The sequence below is a fragment of the Lolium perenne genome, chromosome 7 (assembly GCF_019359855.2).
Source record: "Lolium perenne isolate Kyuss_39 chromosome 7, Kyuss_2.0, whole genome shotgun sequence".
In the NCBI taxonomy this organism is placed as follows: Eukaryota; Viridiplantae; Streptophyta; class Magnoliopsida; order Poales; family Poaceae; genus Lolium; species Lolium perenne.
In genome coordinates this window covers 125,232,394-125,249,928 of record NC_067250.2, presented here as the reverse complement: position 1 = coordinate 125,249,928, position 17,535 = coordinate 125,232,394, and positions in this window count along the sequence as shown.

The following is a 17,535-nucleotide window of genomic DNA, read 5'->3' as shown; positions in this document are numbered from 1 at the left end:
CCCATTTTTATTAGTAGTACAATTAATATTATCAAGTAACATAGGACCATCATCTAAAGATTTATCATAAACATTTGCTAAGCAAAATTCTTTAGTACCATGCATTTCGACATCAGGCACAAACAAAGCATTATCATAAGATTTATCAAAGTATCATGGATTATCATAAATAACAGTAGCATAATTATTTTCACAAGTTTTACTCATAGGTAATATTTCAAGGGAATCCACAGGAACATAATATTCAACATCTTTCGGTAAGCATGGAGGACAATTAAATAGTGTAAGAGATAAAGGGTTACTCTCATTAGAAGGTTGGCATGGGTAGCTAATCCATTCTTCCTCCTTTTGTTCATCACTCTCCTCTTCTTTTTCATCCAATGAGCTTTCAGGTTCATCAATTTCCTCCTCTTTTTCATCCAATGAGCTTTCAGGTTCATCAGTTTCTTCTTCCACAGGTTCCTGCAAATTGTGAGTGCATTCTTGTGCATTAATGAGTCTCTCTTTATAATCAATGATATAAGGATTATCACTATAACATTCTATGCAACAATTAAGGATAGAAGAGACATAATCTTTAAGGTCCTTACAAACAACACAAGTTTCATAATTCTTAACCATGAAGGATTCTATCTCGGAGGCTCCCATAAATATGACAAATTGTTCTACCTCTTCGAACCCATAATGAATATAGCAATTCCGATTATAGTTCTTAATTAAAAATTCCTCACTAAAGCCACATTGAAATTTAAGATGTTTAGTGTCCTCTTTAGAGCAACAATTTATATCATGGCGTTTAAGCAAGATTTTAGCAATTGTATTCAATTTTTCTATCATAGCACTCATTACCTTACCAGTTCTTGATTCTCTATAATTATTATAACATTCTATAAGCTCCAAGTAGGTTGTTGGTTCTCCCATAACAGCAGTTTTTAATTTTTAGGTTTTTCAAATTTTTATGGATTTTTGGGTATATGAGAAAAATAAAACAAGACAAAAAGAAACTAAGCAAAGTAATACTAGACAGAAATAAACTAAGCACAAATAAACTAGACAAAAGTAAACTAAGCAAAACAAAATAAAATAAAATAAAAACAGAGAGAGAGGTAGAGTGTACTCCCGAGGTGAACTTATGAGTAGAGCTATGCCTCCCCGGCAACGGCGCCAGAAAACAGTCTTGATAACCCACAAGTATAGGGGATCGCGGCAGTCTTCGAGGGAAGTAAAACCCAAATTTATTGATTCGACACAAGGGGAGGTAAAGAATACTTATAAGCCTTAACAACTGAGTTGTCAATTCAGCTGCACCTGGAAAAGCACTAGCAACAGGGGTGATGTGAAAGTAGCAGTAATATGAGAGCAATAGTAATAGTAACACAGCAGCGGTAACACAGGAGCAATGGCACCGGAAAATAGTTGATACTACTTCCAATGTCATATAGAACGAGTATATAATGATGAGAGATGGACCGGGGTTCCCAGCGATCTACACTAGTGGTAACTCTCCAATAAGTGACAAGTGTTGGGTGAACAAATTACAGTTGGGCAATTGATAGGATTGATAAGGCATTAAGAAATAACATCAATTCATTAATCATGTAGGCATGTTTTCCATATATAGTCGTACGTGCTCGCAATGAGAAACTTGCACAACATCTTTTGTCCTACCAGCCGGTGGCAGCCGGGCCTCAAGGGAATCTACTGGATATTAAGGTACTCCTTTTAATAGAGTACCGGAGCAAAGCATTAACACTCCGTGAAAACATGTGTCCCTCACATCACCGCCATCCCCTCTGGTTGTCCCGATTTCTGTCACTTCGGGGCCATTGGTTCCGGATAGTGACATGTGCATACAACTTGTAGATACAATCTAAGCAATAAGTATAGAGCTTAAATCTAAGATCATGCCACTCGGGCCCTAGTGACAAGCATTAAGCATAACAAGATTACAGCAACAATAACTTCACAAACTTTATAGATAGACTAATCATAATGTATCATCCATCGGATCCCAACAAACACAACACCGATTACATCAGATGAATCTCAATCATGTAAAGCAGCTCATGAGATCATTGTATTGAAGTACATGGGATGGAGAGTACCAACTAGCTACTGCTAGAACCCGTAGTCCATGGGGGAACTACTCACGGAGCATGATGGAGGCGGTGGCGTCGATGGAGATGGCTTCCGGGGGCACTTCCCCGTCCCGGCAGGTGCGGGCAGAGACTTCTGTCCCCCGAATTGGAGTTTCGCGATGGCGGCGGCGCCCCTGGAGTCTTTCTGGAGTTTCGTCAATTGGTACTGCGTTTTTAGGTCGAAAGGGGTTATATAGGCGAAGAGGCGACGCAGGAGGGTCGACAGGGTGGCCTCCCCATAGGGGGGCGCGGCCAGGGTCTGGCCCGCGCGGCCCACCCTTCTGGTGGCCCCCTGGCTCTCCTCCGACTCTTCTTCGGTGTTCTGGAGCCTTCCGGAGAAAATAAGATCTTTGGCGTTGATTTCGTCCAATTCCGAGAATATTGCCCGAAAAGCCTTTCTGGAACCAAAAACAGCAGAAAACAGGAACTGGCACTGTGGCATCTTGTTAATAGGTTAGTTCCGGAAAACGCATGAAATCATCATAAAGTGCAAGCAAAACATGTAAGTATTGTCATAAAATAAGCATGGAACATCAGAAATTATGGATACGTTGGAGACGTATCACGTCCCCAGGAACATGGTTATCGCTCAACAAGCAACTTATAAGAAATAAAATGCATAAGTACATATTCAATACCACAATAGTTTTTAGGCTATTTGCCCCATGAGCTATATATTGCAAAGATAAAGGATAGAAATTTAAAGGTAGCACTCAAGCAATTTACTTTGGAATGGCGGAGAAATACCATGTAGTAGGTAGGTATGGTGGACACAAGTGGCATAGTGTTTGGCTCAAGGATTTTGGATGCATGAGAAGTATTCCCTCTCGATACAAGGTTTAGGCTAGCAAGGTTATTTGAAACAAACACAAGTATGAACCGGTACAGCAAAACTCACATAAAAACATATTGCAAGCATTATAAGACTCTACACCGTCTTCCTTGTTGTTCGACCCTTACTAGAAAATATCTAGACCTTAGAGAGACCAATCATGCAAACCAAATTTTAACCAGCTCTATGTATTTCTTCACTAATAGGTGCAAAGTATATGATGCAAGAGCTTAATCATGAGCACAACAATTTCCAAGTATCAAGTTATTCAAGACATCATACCAATTACTACATATAGCATTTCCCGATTCCAACCATATAACAATTAACGAAGCAGTTTCAACCTTCGCCATGAACATTAGAAGCTAAGAACACATGTGTTCATATGAACCAGCGGAGCGTGTCTATCTCCCACACAAGCATGAATTTATTCAAACCAAACAAAAATGAAAACAAAAGCACACAGACGCTCCAAGTAAAGTACATAAGATGTGACCGAATAAAAATATAGTTTCAAGAGAAGGAACCTGATAATGTTGTCGACGAAGAAGGGGATGCCTTGGGCATCCCCAAGCTTAGATGCTTGAGTCTTCTTGAAATATGCAGGGATGAACCACCGGGGCATCCCCAAGCTTAGAGCTTTCACTCTCCTTGATCATATGTTATCATCCTCCTCTCTTGACCCTTGAAAACTTCCTCCACACCAAACTCAAAACAAACTCATTAGAGGGTTAGTGCATAATCAAAATTCACATGTTCAGAGGTGACACAATCATTCTTAACACTTCTGAACATTGCACAAAGCTTCTGAAAGTTAATGGAACAAAGAAATCCATCCAACATAGCAAAAGAGGCAATGCGAAATAAAAGGCAGAATCTGTCAAAACAGAACAGTCCGTAAAGACGAATTTTTAAGAGGCACCAGACTTGCTCAGATGAAAATGCTCAAATTTAATGAAAGTTGCATACATATCTGAGGATCACTCATGTAAATTGGCAGAATTTTCTGAGTTACCTACAGAGAATTCAACCCAGATTCGTGACAGCAAGAAATCTGTTTCTGCGCAGTAATCCAAATCTAGTATCAACCTTACTATCAAAGACTTCACTTGGCACAAAAATGCAATAAAATAAGATAAGGAGAGGTTGCTACAGTAGTAACAACTTCCAAGACACAAATATAAAACAAAAGTACTTTAGCAAAATAACCACATGGGTTATCTCCCAAGAAGTTCTTTCTTTACAGCCATTAAGATGGGCTCAGCAGTTTTAATGATGCACTCGCAAGAAATAGTAGTTGAAGTAAAAGAGATCATCAAGAAGCAAATTCAAAACACATTTAAGTCTAACATGCTTCCTATGAAAATGAATCTTGTAAATAAACAAGTCATGTAGGCATAATGCAACAAGCATAGAAAGACTAGACAAGCGCAACTTCAAAAATTTCAGCACATAGAGAGGTGTTTTAGTAACATGAAAATTTCTACAACAATATTTTCCTCTCTCATAATAATGTCCAGTAGCATCATGAGCAAATTCAACAATATAACTATCACATAAAGCATTCTTATCATGAGTCTCATGCATAAAATTATTACTCTCTACATAAGCATAATCAATTTTAGTAGTTGTAGTGGGAGCAAATTCAACAAAGTAGCTATCATTATTATTCTCATCATCAAATATATGAGGCATATTGCAATCATAATCAAATTTATGCTCCATAACAGGCGGCACCAAAAGACCACTATCATTATAATCATCATAAATAGGAGGCAAAGTATCATCAAAGAAAATTTTCTCCTCAATGCTTGGGGGACTAAAAATATCATGCTCATCAAAACCAGCTTCCCCAAGCTTAGAATTTTCCATATCATTAGCAACAATGGTGTTCAAAGTATTCATACTAATATGTTCCATGGGTTTTTTAATTTTCGCATCAAACCATCCATGTCTTAACTCAGGAAATAATTTTAAAAGCTCACTGTTGCTTTCCATTATGCCAAACTAGTGTAAAACAAGAAACAAAAAGATGCAATTGCGGGATCTAAAGGAAATAGCTTCGAGTACTTACAACGGAGCCGGAAAATAGCTTAGTAGCCGAGATCCGGAGTGTGAGTACCTTTTACCTTTCCTCCCCGGCAACGGCGCCAGAAAATAGCTTGCTGTCCACAACTGGCGCGTGGTTGACGAGGGAGGAAATGGTGTAGCTTTCCTTTGTTCCCCGGCAACGGTGCCAGAAAATAGCTTGATGTCTACTCACGCTTCTTTTCCTGTAGACAGTGTTGGGCCTCCAAGAGCAGAGGTTTGTAGAACAGCAGCAAGTTTTCCCTTAAGTGGATCACCCAAGGTTTATCGAACTCAGGGAGGAAGAGGTCAAAGATATCCCTCTCAAGCAACCCTGCGATCACAATGCAAGAAGTCTCTTGTGTCCCCAACACACCTAATACACTTGTCAGATGTATAGGTGCACTAGTTCGGCGAAGAGATAGTGAGATGCAAGTAATATGGATGTATATGAGTGGTAATAGCAATCTGAATAAAATATGGCAGCGAGTAAACATGCAACAAAACAGTAAATAAACGGAGATTCGATGCTTGGAAGCAAGGCCTAGGGATCCTGCTTTCACTAGTGGACACTCTCAACAATGATCACATAATAGAACCACTCTACACTCTCTTGTTGGATGATGAACACCACTAGTTGTGTAGGGCTACAAGAGCACCTCAATGCCAGAGTTAACAAGCTCCACAACATTCGATATTCATATTTAAATAACCTTAGAGTGCATGATAGATCAACACAATTATACCGAGTACTAACATAGCATGCACACCGTCACCGACAGACTATGAAAGGGGGAATAAATTGCATCAATACCATCATGGTAATAGTTAACTTCATAATCTACAAGAGATCACAATCATAGCATATACCAAGTACTTCATGATGCCCACACTGTCACCATTACATCATGGAGGAGGAATAGACTACTTTAATAACATCACTAGAGTAGCACATAGATGATATTCAACTAGATCACAAAGAGAGAGAGATGAACCACATAGCTACAACGGAGCCCTCAGCCTCGGGGGTGAATTACTCCCTCCTCATCATGGAGACAACGATGGCGGTGAAGATGGCGGCGGAGACAGCGGTGGAGATGACTCCGGGGGAAATTCCCCGTCCCGGCAGGGTGCCGGAACAGAGACTTCTGTCCCCCGAATTGGAGTTTCGCGATGGCGGCGGCTCTGGAAGGTTTTCTCGGGTTTCGTCAATCGGTGTCGAAGTTTTAGGTCAGGGAGGCCTAAATAGGCGAAGATGCGGAGTCGGAGGGGCCACGGGAGACCCACACACTAGGGTGGCGCCCCCCCCTTGGCCGCGCCGCCCTGTGGGGTGGGGCCCCCCTGGCTCCCCTCTGGCCTCTCTTCGGTGCTCTGGAAGCTTCCGGGAAAAATAAGATATTGGGCGTTGATTTCGTCCGATTCCGAGAATATTTCCTTTGTAGGAATTCTGAAACCAAAAACAGCCGAAAAACAGCAACTGGCCCTACGACATCTCGTCAATAGGTTAGTTCCGGAAAACGCATAAAAACGATATAAAGTGTGAACAAAACATGTAGGTATTGTCATAAAACAAGCATGGAACATCAGAAATTATAGATACGTTGGAGACGTACCATGGAGCACCCTTGTGCTTGCGCATCTTTTACTGCTCCTTTGAGCATCAAGTACTTGGTCCAAGAACAATCCTTCGTCAGATGATTTGACGGGTGTGCCGGATTCGGAGTGTGCCACCGGCAAGGTTGATCCATCGCGGCTTCCATGGTATATTTCACAGGTTCCTGCCAATTCTTTTTCTGGCCCCAGGGTTTCTTTTCGACCCATTGTTTCTTAGGACACGCCCATGGCTGCGATCCGGTTCTTTGCCTCTAACTGCCGCTGGCCTCAGAGTTCTCTTGTACAACAGCAACTTGCTGCGGACCGTATCTTCGATCCGGGAAATCTTCCCTTCTTTTGTTGTTCCAGTTATCCCGGTGTTGCTCTTAGCGCTGCTAAGGCGGGTTTGATTGTTCCGGCTCAGCTTGAACTGCCGGTTAAAATGGGTCTCCCAATGCGTAGTTATCTGCCACACGTATCATTTCCGCCAGAGTTACCGGCATGTTCCGCTGCAGCTTTTGCCAGAACGGCGAACCTCTGCGGCATCCATTGCAAAACCAAGCAATGGCTTGTGCCTCTATCACCCCTTCACAGGATTTTCTTGTGGAGTTCCACCGGGCCAGGTAGTCCCGGTCTGTTTCCTGCGGGCGCTGCACGCACAAAGCGAGCTGCTGAGGCCTGTTGGGCCTCCGGTATGTGCTGCTGAAATTACTCACAAAAGCTTCCCCAAAGTCCAACCAACCGTTTATGCTTCCTGCCGGCAAGTTGTTCAGCCAGAGTCGTGCCGGTCCCACCAAGAATGATGGTACAATTCTCACGGCCCAACGCCGGTTTTCTCCTCCAGCTACGGTTCCTCCGCCACCAGCGACGTATACCGCGGTCACGTAATCCGCGAGCCAATCTTCCGGCTTAGTGGTGCCATCATATGTTTTTGTGTCACGAGGCAACTGGAAGTTGCGAACTGGTGGTTCCTCTTTCATGATCCTTGGACCAAAACATTTTGGGCCCGGAGGACCTTCTGCCTCGATCATTTCTGACAAATATACTCTATCCAGACGGTGCCTCGCATCCCGTTCTGGCAGGTATCTTTCTCCCAGGCATTCTCCCAATGGGTTCCGGTGTGCTGTGAGTCTTGTTGAATCAGCCTCATCGTAATGTTCCGGTACCGCTGCCCTTGCCTGCCGGTACCTCGGGGGGAGCATTTCCTCCTCCTCATACGCTGCCCTTGCAGCTCGATAATTTTGCCCGGTTTCATATCTACCGGCATGATTGTTTCCGGCGTAGCCTCCTTTGGCATAGCCTCGATCTGCCCCTTGGCTTTTTCTACCGGCATCGTGTTGCCCGGCTTGTTGTTTTCCGGCAAGAACCGGATCATACACAGTCATCTGCTGCGCATTCATCTCTTTTTCTCTTCTTCTGTCTGGATGGGGGGACGATGCCTGCCCATGGGACTTGCTTCCGGCATTCTTTGTTGAACGCGCGGATTTTGAGGCCACAGCCTTGTTCATCTTAGCAAGCTGCTCAGCATTCTGCTGCTCAATTGTTTCTAGCAAATCTCTAACGCGCTCTTGCTGTTTTGCCAAAGCTTCTCCAGAAAGCGATTCACACAGCTCTACTGCAGCCTTAGCAGCTTTTATGGTTTTATCCGGGCTACTATACTTAGGTTTTTCTACGATGCTCACAGATGCAGAGGTACTTTTGCCGGCAAGAATTTCCTTACGCAAATCCTGATCTAGATTGCGAGCCTTAAGCCGGTTTTCCGGTATCCTAGCAGCATGAGCGCTAACTGAAGCAAAGCCATGGGCAGCGTTATACTCACGTAGGGTTAGGTTCAGCTCGCGCTGCGCCCTGACGATGTCCTTGCCGTTCTCGAGCAGCTTCTGGCGCTGCGCCTCCAGCTCCGCTTGCGCCGCTGCCGGGTCGATGTTCTGCGCGATGGGAGTCGCCAGCACGTTCATCGCCGCTTGGAGTGGTGTCTCCGGTGGTGCGGACGATGCTCCCGTAGCGCCTGCGTCGCGCTCCAGCGGTGGCTTGGCCGCACGGGTTGATGCCGCACGGCCAGCACCTTCTTCCACAGCTTCCTTGCCAGCACCGACCGCGCCAGCCATCATCACCTCCACGCTACCGGCGGCGCGGCCAGCCCATAGCCACCTTGGCGGATCCGGCGCCACCAGCACCGGAGAAAGGTGCTGGCGCACAGGGACAGTGCCGAAGTAGACGCGGTGGCTACCGAACTCGATGATGCGGCCGTTCTTGGGGAAGATGTCGCCGTTGGCGAAGCAGCCCGCGTTGTCGTTGATGAAATCCATGGAGTAGATGCGCTGCACCAGCGCGGACACCGTACGCTGGCCAGCGACGTCGAGGAGGCCCGCCCGAATGTGAACTCCGTCAAGCGCCACTTCATGCCCCATGGTGGGCGCCAACTGTCGTCGTGGTGAACGAGCAGATGCCATGGGATGTCTTAAGTTGGGGCCGAATGGACGCTAGAGGATTTGGGTGAGGGTTTTGGATTAGATGGATGAACTTCCGGGTGCTTTCCTCAAGAACTAGAGGTAGAAGAAGAAAGACACAAGGAAGAACTCTGCTCTAGATCCTTCTATTCATTGATCTCAATAGGATACAAGTCTGTGCATACAAGGTTTCTCTCTTGATTCATCGTCCCGTGTATGGGTGTGCCCCCTCTCCTTATATAGGGGAGAGGGTGGCTTACAGAGGAAGAAACCCTAATGGCATCTTTGAGTAGACAAACTACTTTACAAAGTTACTTTAATCATAAGTGATGCCGGGGTCTTCTTTAATCAGGGAGTCTGACGTCCTCCGGCTTCTTTCAGCGTCATCTTCCTCTTTGGCGCCAGGGCTTCATTTAAAGTTACTTTGCTTAGCTCATCTTTGTCCTCTTGCTCTGGAGAGAATCTTTGACCAGTGTTGCCGACATGCTCTTCTTACCGGTAGCCCGGTGTCTTCTTTACCCGGTTCTGGTATACCCCTCTTGGGGATACCGGCTTAGCTTTACTTAGCCAAACACTTAACTTTGTGCTCCGGTATAAACATTAAACCGGTATCTTGATGGCTCAAACCATCCGGTTTGGCATGCCTTTGGCATACCGGGGGTCATTCCCCAACTATCTACTGCCATGGACCCGTAGTCCAAGGATGAACTACTCACGCATCAGTCCGGAGGTGGGCATGGTGATGTAGAGCCCTCCGGTGATGATTCCCCTCTCCGGCAGGGTGCCGGAGGAGATCTTCTGAACCCCCCGAGTTAGGGTTGACAGTGGCGGCGTCTCTGGAACTGTTCTAGTATTTTAGCTCTCGGTACTAGGGTTTTCGGGGACGAAGGAATAAATAGGCTAAGGGGTAGCGTCGGGGGAGCCAGGGGGCTCCCTCCCCACGTCAAGGCGCGGTAGTGGGCCCCCCCGCGCCGCCATATGGGGAGGGCCCCCTACTGGCCTTCCTCGACTCCTCTTCGGTCTTTTGGAACACCCCGTGGAAAATAGGGCCGTGGGCTTTTGTTTCGTCCAATTCCGAGAATATTTGTAAAACAACTTTTCTGAAATCAAAAACAGCAGAAAACAGGAACTGGCACTGTGACATCTTGTTAATAGGTTAGTCCCAGAAAATGCATAAAAACATTATAAAGTGTCAATAAAACATGTAGGTATTGTCATAAAACTAGCATGGAACATAAGAAATTATAGATACGTTGGAGACGTATCAAGCATCCCCAAGCTTAGTTCCTACTCGCCCTCGAGTAGGTAAACGATAAAAAGAATAATTTCTGAAGTGACATGCTACCAACATAATCTTGATCAATACTATTGTAAAGCATATGAGATGAATGAAGTGACTCAAAGCAATGGTCTATAGTTTGCTAACAAAAAGATAATGACTAAACAACTAAATCATATAGCAAAAAACTTTTCATGAATAGTACTTTCAAGACAAGCATCAAAAAGTCTTGCATAAGAGTTAACTCATAAAGCAATAGATTCTTAACAAAAGGTTTTGAAGCAACACAAAGGAAGATTTAAGTTTCAGCAATTGCCTTCAACTTCAACATGCATATCTCATGGATAATTGTCAACACAAAGTAATATAATAAGTGCAATAAGCAAGCATGTAAGAATCAATGCACACAAAGTTGACACAAGTGTTTGCTTCTAAGATAGAAAGAAGTAGGTAAACTGACTCAACATAAAGTAAGACAAAGGCCCTTCGCAGAGGGGAGCAGGGATTAAATCATGTGCTAGAGCTTTTTAAGTTTTGAAATCATAAAGAGAGCATAAAAATAAAGTTTTGAGAGGTGTTTGTTGTTGTCAACGAGTGGTAGTGGACACTCTAACCCCCTTGTCAAACAGACTTTCAAAGAGCGGCTCCCACGAAGGACGTTATCTCTACCAGCAAGGTAGATCATCCCTCTTCTCTTTTGTTTACACATGTATTTTAGTTTTATTTATAGATGACACTCCTCCCAACCTTTTGCTTTCACAAGCCATGGCTAACCGAATCCTCTGGTGCCTTCCAACATTTCACATACCATGGAGGAGTGTCTATTGCAAAATTAAGTTGCTTACTGATAAATCAGGGCAAAACATGTGAAGAGAATTATTAATGAAAGTTAATTAATTGGGGTTGGGCACCCCGTTGCCAGCTCTTTTTGCAAAATTGTTGGATAAGCGGATGTATATGCCACTAGTCCATTGGTGAAAGTCTGCCCAACAAGATTGAAAGATAAAACACCACATACTTCCTCATGAGCTATGAAACATTGATACAAATAAGGAGTAATAAAGTTTTGAATTGCTTAAACGTAGCACATGAAGTATTTACTTGGAATGGCAGAAAAATACCACATAGTAGGTAGTTATGGTGGACACAAATGGCATAGGTTTTGGCTCAAGGTTTTGGATGCACGAGAAGCATTCCCTCTCACTACAAGGCTTTGGCTAGCAAGGTTGTTTGAAGCAACACAAGTATAAACCGGTACAGCAAAACTTACATAAGAACATATTACAAGCATTATAAGACTCTACACTGTCTTCCTTGTTTCTCAAACACTTTTACCAGAAAATATCTAGACCTTAGAGAGACCAATCATGCAAACCAAATTTCAACAAGATCTACGGTAGTTCTCCACTAATAGGTTTAAACTACATGATGCAAGAGCTTAAACATGATCTACTTGAGAGCTCAAAACAATTGCCAAGTATCAAATTATTCAAGACAATATACCAACTACCACATGAAGCATTTTCTGTTTCCAACCAAATAACAATAAGTGCTGCGGCTTTCAGTGTTCGCCATGAACATGAAAAATAAAACGAGGAACACAAGTGTTCAAATGAAAAAGTGGAGCGTGTCTCTCTCCCACACAAGCATGTTAGGATCCGATTTATTCAGAAAACTAAAATAACAAACGAGAATAAAAGAAAACGGACGCTCCAAGTAAAGCACATAAGATGTGACAGAATTAAAATATAGTTTCACTAGAGGTGACCTGATAAGTTTGATGAAGAAGGGGATACCTTGAGCATCCCCAAGCTTAGACGCTAGAGTCTTCTTGAAATATGCAGGATGAACCACGGGGGCATCCCCAGTCTTAGACTTTTCACTCTTCTTGATCATATTATATCATCCTCCTCTCTTGATCCTTGAAAACTTCCTTCACGCCAAACTCAAAGCAATCTCATTAGAGGGTTAGTGCATAATCAAAAATTCACATGTTCAGCAAGGACACAATCATTCCCAACACTTTTGGACATTACCCAAGGCTACTGAAATTTAATGGAGCAAAGAAATCCACCCAAACATAGTAAAAGAGGCAATGCGAAATAAAAGGCAGAATCTGTCAAAAACAGAACAGTCCATAAAGACGAATTTGTTCGAGGCACTTAACATGCTCATATGGAAAACCTCCAGTTCAATGAAAGTTGCGTACATATCTGAGGATTACTCATGAATTTTTTCAGGAGTTTTAGATTTTTCTACAGAGAGAAAAGCTCAAATTCGTGACAGCTAAAAATCTGTTTCTGCGCAGAAATCCAAATCTAGTATCAACTTTCTATCAAAGACTTTACTTGGCACAACAATGCAAGAAAATAAAGATACAAAGGTATTGCTACAGTAGTAACAAGCACCTTGACTGAAATATAAAACAAAAAATTGCAGAAATAAAATAATGGGTTGTCTCCCATAAGCGCTTTTCTTTAACGCCTTTCAGCTAGGCGCAGAAAGTGAAAATCAAGTAACATCAAGAGAAGAAGCATCAACATCATAATTTGTTCTAATAATAGAATCAAAAGGCATCTTCGTTCTCTTTCTAGGGAAGTGTTCCATACCTTTCTTAAGAGGAAATTGATATTTAATATTTTCTTCTTTCATATCAATAATAGCACCAACGGTTCGAAGAAAGGGTCTTCCCAAAACAATAGAACAAGATGCATTGCATTCAATATCCAAAACAACAAAATCAACGGGGACCAGGTTATTGTTAACCGTAATGTGAACATTGTCAATTATCCCCAAAGGTTTCTTTATAGAATTATCAGCAAGATTAACATCCAAATAACAACATTCCAAAGGTGGCAAGTCAAGCATATCATAAAGTTTGTTAGGCATAACAGAAATACTTGCACCAAGATCACATAAAGAATTACAATCAAAATCATTGACCTTCATTTTAATGATAGACTCCCAACCATCTTCCAACTTCCTAGGGATAGAAGCTTCAAGTTTTAATTCCTCTTCCCTAGCTTTAATGAGAGCATTTGTAATATGTTTTGTAAAGGCCAAATTTATAGCACTAGCATTAGGACTTCTAGCAAGTTTTTGCAAGAACTTAATAACTTCAGAAATATGACAATTATCAAAATCAAAACCATTATGATCTAAAGCAATGAGACCATTGTCCCCAACACTTTGAAAAATTTCAGCACTTTTATCACAAACAGTTTCAGCAGTTTCAGGCAATTTTGCACGCTTTGTAGTAGAAGTAGAAACATTACCAACACCAATTATTTTACCATTGATAGTAGGAGGTTTAGCAACATGTGAAGCATCAACATTACTAGTGGTGGTAATAGTCCAAACTCTAGCTAATTATTCTCTTTAGCAAGTTTTTCTTCTCTTTCCCACCTAGCAGGCAATTCAGCCATCATCCTAATATTGTCATCAATTCGAACATGGATAGCATTTGCTGTAGAAAATGACTTAGTATCTTTAACTTCATTAGGCGTAACTTTCAGTTTTAAAAGATCAACATGAAGAGCAAGACTATCAACCTTAGAAGCAAGAACATCAATTTTACCAAACTTTTCCTCAATGGATTTGTTAAAAGCAGTTTGTGTACTAATAAATTCTTTAAGCATGACTTCAAGATCAGAGGGTACACTTCTACTATTGTTGTAAGAATTACCATAAGAATTACCATAACCACTACCACTATTAGAAGGATATGGCCTATAGTTATTGTTACCAAAATTATTCCTATAAACATTGTTGTTAAAATTATTATTTTTAATGAAGTTCACATCAACATGCTCTTCTTGAGAAACCAATGAAGCTAAAGGAACATTATTAGGATCAACATGCGATTTACCATTAACAAGCATAGACATAATAACATCAATCTTATCAATCAAGGAAGAGGTTTCTTCAACAGAATTTACCTTCTTACCGTGAGGAGTCCTTTCAGTGTGCCATTCAGAGTAGTTGATCATCATATCATCAAGAAGCTTTGTTGCAGCACCCAAAGTGATGGACATAAAAGTACCTCCAGTAGCTGAATCCAATAGGTTCCTTGAAGAAAAATTTAATCCTGCATAAAAGGTTTGGATGATCATCCAAGTAGTTAGTCCATGGCTAGGGCAATTCTTTACCAAAGATTTCATTCTCTCCCATGCTTGGGCAACATGTTCATTATCCAATTGCTTAAAATTCATAATGCTACTTCTCAAAGATATAATTTTAGCAGGAGGATAATATTTTCCAATGAAAGCATCTTTACATTTAGTCCATGAATTAATACTATTTTAGGCAAAGATAGAAACCAATCTTTAGCTCTTCCTCTCAAGGAGAAAGGAAACAATTTTAGTTTTATAATATCCCCATCTATATCGTTATACTTTTGCATTTCACAAAGTTTAACAAAATTATTAAGATGGGCATCATCATCATCAGTACTAACACCAGAAAATTGCTCTCTCATAACAAGTTTTAGTAAAGCAGGTTTAATTTCATAAAATTCTGCTGTAGAAGCGGGTGGAGCAATAGGAGTGCATATGAAATCATTATTATTTGTGCTAGTGAAGTCACAGAACTTAGTGTTCTCAGGAGTACTCATTTTAGCAAAAATAAAAATGAATAAGGTAAAAAACCGAAATAACCGAAGTAAACAAGTAACTAATTTTTTTGTGTTTTTGATATGAAGAAAGCAAACAAGACAGAAAATAAAATAAAGGAAGACAATAAACAAAGTAAAGAGATTGGGTGTGAGAGACTCCCCTTGCAGCGTGTCTTGATCTCCCCGGCAACGGCGCCAGAAAAGTAGCTGCTTGTGACAGTAAAGCACACATCCGTTGAGAACCCCAAGAGGAAGGTATGATGAGTACAACAGCGAGTTTTCCCTCAGTAAGAAACCAAGGTTATCGAACCAGTAGGAGATGAAGATCACGTGAAGGTTGTTGGTGAAGGAGTGTAGTGCGGCACAACACCAGGGATTCCGGTGCCAACGTGGAGCCTGCACAACACAATCAAACTACTTTGCCCCAACTTAACAGTGAGGTTGTCAATCTCACCGGCTTGCTGAAAACAAAGGATTAAACGTATGGTGTGGAAAATGATGTTTGCTTGCAGAAAACAAAAAAGAACAATGATTGCAGTAGGTTGTATTTCAGATGTAAAAGAATGGACCGGGGTCCACAGTTCAGTAGTGGTGTCTCTCCAATAAGATAAATAACATGACGGGTAAACAAATTACAGTTCGGCAATTGACAAATAGAGAGGGCATAACAATGCACATACATATCATGATGACTACCATGAGATTTACTTAGGGCATTACGACAAAGAACATAGACCACCATCCAGCATGCATCTATGCCTAAAAAGTCCACCTTCGGGTTAGCATCCGCACCCCTTCCAGTATTAAGTTGTAAGCAACAGACAATTGCATTAAGTACTGTGCGTAATGTAAACAATACAAATATCCTTAGACAAATCATTGATGTTTTATCCCTAGTGGCAACAACACATCCACAACCTTAGAACTTTCTGTCACTGTCCCAGATTCAACGGAGGCATGAACCCACTATCTAGCATAAATACCCCCTCTTGGAGTTACAAGTATCAACTTGGCCAGAGCCTCTACTAGAAACGGAGAGCATGCAAGATCATAAACAAAACATATAAGATAGATCTATAATCAACTTGACATAGTATTCCATATTCATCGGATCCCAACAAACACAACATGTAGCATTACAAACAGATGATCTTGATCATGATAGGCAGCTCACAAGATCTAAACATGATGGCACAATAGGAGAAGACAACCATCTAGCTACTGCTATGGACCCGTAGTCCAAGGATGAACTACTCACGCATCAGTCCGGAGGCGGGCATGGTGATGTAGAGCCCTCCGGTGATGATTCCCCTCTCCGGCAGGGTGCCGGAGGAGATCTTCTGAACCCCCCGAGTTAGGGTTGACGGCGACGGCGTCTCTGGAACTGTTCTGATATTTTGGCTCTCGGTACTAGGGTTTTCGGGGACGAAGGAATAAATAGGCGAAGGGGCAGCGTCGGGGGAGCCAGGGGTCTCCCTCCCCACGTCATGGCGAGGCAGTGGGCCCCCCCCGCGCCGCCATATGGGGAGGGCCCGCTGCTGGCCTTCCTCGACTCCTCTTCGGTCTTCTGGAACACTCCGTGGAAAATAGGGCCGTCGGCTTTTGTTTCGTCCAATTCCGAGAATATTTGTAAAGCAACTTTTCTGAAACCAAAAACAGGAGAAAACAGGAACTGACACTGTGGCATCTTGTTAATAGGTTAGTCCCAGAAAATGCATAAAAACATTATAAAGTGTGAAGAAAACATGTAGACATTGTTATAAAACTAGCATGAAACATAAGAAATTATAAATACGTTGGAGACGTATTAGGATTGAAGGCCTTTTTTCTACTAGTGAGACGTGCGTGGTGCGCTACGGCAAAGACACCACCGCACACCCCCCGCGCGGCTGTGGGCCTGGCCCAGGTAGGATTCCCCCTTTTTCCTATCTTTTTCTTTTTCATTTTCTTTTTAAGATTCGGATAATATTAAATTCAAAAAAAATTATAATATTGAATCTGAAAAATGTTTATACTTCAATAATGTATAAACTTGAAATTTTTTCAAATTTTTAAAAATCAAAAATTTTAAAAACATTTTAGGAAATTGTTCAAATTTAAAAGATGTTCAATTTTAAAATTGTTCCGATATTTTCATATTTGTGCAAAATTTGAAAATGTTCAGATTTTTTTTTAAATTCTAGTTTCAAAAAAGTATTACCTGATGGGCTCGGTCCAGCCCATACGAGAGGGTGTGCGGCGTACCACATATACCAATCAATTCGGTGGCGAGGAGCCCCCGTGCTCTACGGCCGTATCACGCTAGTCACAAGGGTTAATTATTAGTACACATTGCGGCTGTTTTAGTCTGTTTAGATCGGGTCGTAGACATAAAATCGACCGCACCGTTTCTCTTGTCCATTTGGGCAGGGTTGTTCTAGCGGCCCGACGCAAATATTTTTTGATATAAAATTTAATTATCATATATTTAGAAAGGGAATAAATATTTCACCTAAAACATCCTAAGACCCTAACCTACTCTACTCCTATTCGTCGTCGTCCTGGGTGAGTTCCACAATCACCGG